Source organism: Tubulanus polymorphus, chromosome 7 (assembly GCF_964204645.1).
Source record: "Tubulanus polymorphus chromosome 7, tnTubPoly1.2, whole genome shotgun sequence".
Taxonomy (NCBI): Eukaryota; Metazoa; Nemertea; class Palaeonemertea; order Tubulaniformes; family Tubulanidae; genus Tubulanus; species Tubulanus polymorphus.
Window position 1 is genome coordinate 17,096,150 of NC_134031.1, and position 6,359 is coordinate 17,102,508.

Here is a 6,359-nt window from a genome sequence, read left to right on the forward strand (position 1 = left end):
TGCTGCTGCTGCTGCTGCTGCTGCTGCTGCTGCTGCTGCTGCTGCTGCTGCTGTTTTGACGGGTGCTGCTGCTGCTGCTGCTGCTGCTGCTGCTGTTTTGACGGGTGCTGCTGCTGCTGCTGCTGCTGCTGCTGCTGCTGTTTTGACGGCTGCTGCTGTTTTGACGGCTGCTGCTGCTGCTGCTGCTGCTGCTGCTGCTGCTGCTGCTGCTGCTGCTGCTGCTGCTGCTGCTGTTTTGACGGGTGCTGCTGCTGCTGCTGCTCTACTGCTGGTGGTGCTGCTGCTACTGCTGCTGCTGCTGCTGCTGCTGCTGCTGCCCCAATCAAATCTACCGGAAAATACTGTGGACAATAAACTACTACAATAAGCAATTAAACAAGTAAGGAAAATACTAATTTTCAGAATAACAGACACTTGACGTCTCTTTATTTTACTAATCAGTTTTCTCTTTACAGAGTGAAATCCACACAGCATCAGATTTTACAGCTCAAAAAACCTCGTTGAAAGTTCACCTTAAACATATCGCTAAATCCTCCTCGCACGCACCCTGACAATTGTGCAAACAAGTGAAACAAAAGCTGTGAGTTTTAATCTAAATTTGCTCTTATTTCATAAGAATTTAACTGACAATTTCTAACATTGATACATTTGTTTTTAGGGGGTAAAGAAGAGGAACATTTGACAGAATCTGTGAACAGTAAACATCGCGAATTCACTGAACATTTGTAAATGATGGACATCGATTTAGATCCTCAAGACAAATACCGGTAAGTATCTCTACGGATTCCAGTCTTTCTACTGTTTTGAATTAAGTCATTTCCTGATAAGATAGTATTTCCACCAGGATACGTCACGTGGCACATTTTAGAAGTTTCAGTTATAAACTATTTCTCATATTTTGGTTTCTATAGATTTATCTCTAACTCAAGTCAGGATGATGGTGGATTTTTGAAGGGTGAATAAGACGAAAGTCTAAAGCTACCATCGGATACCTCAGAAATCTGCATCACTCAATACATTGTGATAAAACTACTCAAACCCTGGTAGGTTTTCTGTCAATCGAACACAAACAAGCCGCAATTACTATTTATTTCACTAATTATTTTCTGGCATAATTTTCTCTTTTCAGAATACGATGTACCGAACACAAATTTCAGCAGGAGAAATTAGAATATTCACCATCAAAGAATGAAGAAACTCTTGTTGTTGCTGAAGCTGATGTTATTTCTTTAAAACAAACTAAGTAATTTTATCTACATAATTCAATCTAGTTCTCGCTTGTTATAAAACTTTATGGTTCAATTATTTGCATAATCATTTTTTTTTCAGGAAATCATCAGTGCTCTTAACTTTATGACGTTAACTGAAATCCTGCTATAGAAATTGTCTGTATGGTTAAAATGGCACTAAACTAATCTGATACATGTTAAGAAATGGTGAGTTTTGCTCTAATTTGATAATAACCTAAAATGTATTATTCTATACAGTATTTTTATGTGATTCTCTAGGAAGTTCTGTAAGAAATGTGGCTGCTGCTGTTGTGGCGGGTGCTGCTCTACTGCTGCTGCTGGTGCTGCTGCTACTGCTGCTGCTGCTGCTCTCTACTGCTGCTCTCTACTGCTGCTGTTGGTGCTTGTTCTGCTGCTGTTGCTACTGCTGATGCTGTTGCCGCTTCTGCCCCAATCAAATCTACCGGAAAATACTGTGGACAATAAACTACTACAATAATCAAAACAAGTAAGGAAAATACTAATTTTCAGGATAACAAACACGTGACGTCTCTTTATTTCACTAATCAGTTTTCTCTTTACAGAATGAAATCCACACAGCATCAGATTTTACAGCTCAAAAAACCTCGTTCAAAGTTCACCTTAAACATATCGCTAAATCCTCCTCGCACGCAGCCTGACAATTGTTCAAACAAGTGAAACAAAAGCTGTGAGTTTTAATCTAAATTTGCTCTTATTTCATAAGAATTTAACTGACAATTTCTAACATTGATACATTTGTTTTTAGGAGGTAAAGAAGAGGAATATTTGACAGAATCTGTGAACAGTAAACATCGCGAATTAACTGAACATTTGTAAATGATGGACATCGATTTAGATCCTCAAGACAAATACCGGTAAATATCTCTACAGATTCCAGTCTTTCTACTGTTTTGTATTAAGTCATTTCCTGATAAGATAGCATCTCCACTAGGATACGTCACGTGGCACATTTTAGAAATTTAGACTACTCTGTACCGTACGGTGGTGCCACCACGAGCAAGTGACTCAATTTCTTCCTTAGCGCCTCAATATTCTTGTGTTTTTTTGGGAACTGCCGCTCAATTTACGTATTTTCAACCAACTTAAGACCGTTACGAGCTCGCACCTGTCTGACTCTCGGTGAGTTCGCTCCGGTTTAGTTACTTATTTCGATCGTTTATTCACTGGTCGGCTCACCAGATCCACCGCCCGCGGGTTTTTTTCGATACCAAGTTTACGATCGGCAGCTCCTCGCAAACGAGGTGTCTCGTGTTTAGCGAGTTTTTATATCAGAGTTTTAATGTCGGACTCCAAACGGGAAGTCCGATACCTCCTGCCCTTCTGACGAGAGCCAGAAAGTCACCGAGTTGTCGGTACCTGGCCATCCGCCCCCTCGGTCGACGTCAATGTTAGATCAATTTTGTCCACGTCGTCAGTTGCTCCCGTCCTTAACATACATTCAAATGCCTAAGGCGGGATTAGTTTTTTCCTTGTCATTCTTGGAGAACATTACGCGAATCGAGAGTTTCGAGGATCTTGAGTTGCTCTGTCTCTGATGTTGGCGAGTAAAATCACCAAGATCCAGAGGTGACCCAAGATTCTCTGTTCTGGGCCCCAATGGGCCACTCATTTTTTCCGGTTGTCGTGTCCCTATAGCAGCGAAAGAGTCTCAGGTGATGTTTAATAGATCCTTTATGATTCCGAGGAAGCTGCCTGCACATTTCTACGGAATGGTCGCTTCATCCGGAGGTGGCTGTTCGAGTGGGGGTCCCTGGTGGGCGATCTGTTGATAGGTCTCTTCGCCACCAGGTTCAACAAGAGGTTCCCGCTGTTTGTGTCTCCTTTTCCAGACCAGATGGCGTGAAAGATAGACGCGTTCTGGTTCCACTGGGACGGGATCTTAGCGCGTGCTCACCCACCGATTCAAGTCTTGCCGGCTGTCCTCGACGTCCTCATGTCTGATAGTTCACAACCTTCTGTGCGACAATCCCAGGCTTCTGCCACAATTTGCGTGCCTCCTGTCTCAGAGGAGTTTCCGGAGGCACCCTGCACTACAAATACTCATCCTTTACGCCTGGCCGTTGTCGAGCGACGCCTGGCGAATGCGGGGTTTTCAGTCGGGGCTTCCTCGTTTATCTCTGACTTAATCTAAGCGCCCTAGCACAGGCGGGATTTATGATTCCATGCCGATTGGTTTGATCCATGCACTCCCGCTGTAGCCGCTCTCGCTGATTGTCCATCTTTCGTTTTGAGGTCAAGAGGCAGCAGGTGGTAACCATTAAGGGTTACCGGTCCGCTATCGGCCATACTTTCAGGGTGGCTATGCAGGACTTGACCTCCGATTACCGTATTTCATCGCAGGTTTCACGGTGGCTCGACCGAAGTTGCCTCGGGAAATCACTCCATGGGATTTTGGGGTGGTTCTTAGGTTTCCCATGGCCCACCCGTATGAACCTTTCTCCGAAGTGAGTCTATCTAAACTCACGTAGAAAACAGTTTTTCTTCTTTTTCTGGCATTCATGCATTGACGACTCGGCCCGGGCATTCTGTTTTCGGTCCTGGTCATCATTCTCCGCCCTTATCACAACTATATCGCTAAGAATCAAAGACCAGGCGTGTACTTAGAGAGTGGAGAGTAATGGGTGAAGGCTCTGACCCATAGGGTTCAGTCCAACTTTCCGGACCGGGCGCTTTGTCCGGTTCGGGCGTTAAAACTGCCACAATTCGGAGAGATGGAGATCGGATCGTTGAAGGAGGAATCCTTGAAGGATGTCTCGAGGGGATCAGGTCATCAGGTGTGTTCGGTCGCGACTTCGTGGGCAGCATTTTCGGGTGCGTCCATCGAAGAGGTTTGTTGAGGAGCGTTCTGGAGTAGTCAGAATACCTTCGCTTCCTTTTATTTAAAAGAGCTATCGGTGGTGGGCCCGGCTCTCATTGCTCAGAGTGTGTGAGTTTTTATTTCGGGGTCAGCTCATTCCGATTTGCATTCCGTTCCTCCGTCGGATCCGCTTGATCCGGATCAAAACGCTTGATGTTTGTTTTGTTTTCATTTTGGAACTTTGCAGCCTGTTGTACGGCAGCTGAGGCCCGGGGACTCTAGCCGGGTATTCGGTGGGGAGTGACACATTTTTGGGAGCCTTACTTACATTTTTGGGAGTGTTGTGGCTTATCCTTCTAAACTGTGCCCCACGTAACGCATCCTGAAGGAAATAAAAAACATAATTTTCGGGAGTAAAATTTTATTTTATGACCACCCAGTTCTACGCATGAATATTCAATCACTTATCAAGGGTGTCATGATTTTCATATATTCATATTTCCAAGGTACACCTTTCTTATTTCTTGAAAACAATTCCCGAGTTTTCTCTCTTTATTCTAGGACGAGTGGCAACCACCATCTGACCATCACAGGGGCATCGGATCAATACGCCCATCTGACCATCACAGGGGCATCGGATCAATACGCCCATCTGACCATCACAGGGCATCGGATCAATACGCCCATCTGACCATCCCAGGGCATCGGATCAATACGCCCATCTGACCATCCCAGGGCATCGGATCAATACGCCCATCTGACCATCACAGGGCATCGGATCAATACGCCCATCTGACCATCACAGGGCATCGGATCAATACGCCCATCTGACCATCACAGGGCATCGGATCAATACGCCCATCTGACCATCCCAGGGCATCGGATCAATACGCCCATCTGACCATCACAGGGCATCGGATCAATACGCCCATCTGACCATCACAGGGCATCGGATCAATACGCCCATCTGACCATCACAGGGCCTCGGGTCAATATACCCATCTGACAGGAACAGGAACCTATGGAGATATGACCATCACAGGGCCTCGGATCAATACGCCCATCTGACCATCACAGGGCCTCGGGTCAATATACCCATCTGACAGGAACAGGAACCTATGGAGATATGACCATCACAGGGCCTCGGATCAATATACCCATCTGACCATCACAGGGCATCGGATCAATACGCCCATCTGACCATCACAGGGCATCGGATCAATACGCCCATCTGACCATCCCAGGGCCTCGGGTCAATATACCCATCTGACAGGAACAGGAACCTACTACATGGAGTTTGAAATGCTGCCGCTTATTCAGAGATCAGCTATAATTACCGAATATCAATGATTTCTGTCTAGTTTTACCGGCCGATATGTGTTAGCTTCAGATTACTGTTGTTCTGTTTGTGTTGATGGTTTTACCGGCCGGTATGTGTTAGCTACAGATTACTGTTGTTCTGTTTGTGATGGTATATCGCATACCCATAAGAACATGACTTAGAAACATAATGCGATTCGTCTCATGAAGCTGTAATGTCAGTTTTTCTAGTAACAAAGCCTCCGTAGGGATTAAAACCCACTGTGTACAAATATATATTATCTATCAAGAATCATTATCAAAATAAGTAAATGAAGGAATAACTAGAACAAAACGCACAAAATAACAAAACTTCTAAACCTTAGCACAAAATAACCAACTCTTTCTCTAGACTTTCTCAATTAACTTGTTCTTCCATCTATATTTTCTCAGTGTTCTAGTTATTTCTTCGACGCCTGATGATGATCTCTAAAGACTCCAAAACGTCGTGTATTTTGATTTTTAATTCTTTTGATTTAAAGTGGGTTTTAATCTTATTTAATTTCTAATGAAAATCGAAATTGAAAATCGATTATCCGCTTTCTGAGATTGATCAAGAGCAAAAAGATACTCGAGTTTGTATTTTGAACCCCAGAATCTATGTATGAATGTATAAACTTGTATAATATTGTATGGACCTATTTTTATTTTATATGACGATTCAAGAACCACTGTTCTGGTATAATATATTGTAAATTGACTTATTTTGTATGATGTGTCCCACAAGTCCCACAATAAAAAAGCAAAAAGTTGAAATAATTTCAACTGAGGATTTTCTATTATGGGACTTAGACATTGCATTGTTGTATTGTTTTATTTGAAATAAACATCTATTTTCTGTGTTGTTTTAGTTATGATTACAGACGCCAGCAGTTTCTCAGACTCTGCTGCATCACATCCCACCCATTCAGTTTCACACGCACATTCAACGT

The 6,359-nt window shown here is 43.6% G+C and overlaps 1 long non-coding RNA gene across 1 annotated transcript; it reads left to right on the plus strand.

The window, feature by feature from the left end:
• The first annotated feature begins 749 nt into the window (after positions 1 to 749).
• Positions 750 to 1,203, plus strand: LOC141908001 (uncharacterized). Its single transcript, XR_012619568.1, has 3 exons — positions 750 to 767; positions 912 to 1,043; positions 1,130 to 1,203. It is a non-coding gene; the product is annotated as an uncharacterized LOC141908001 (long non-coding RNA).
• Positions 1,204 to 6,359: the final 5,156 nt, after the last annotated feature.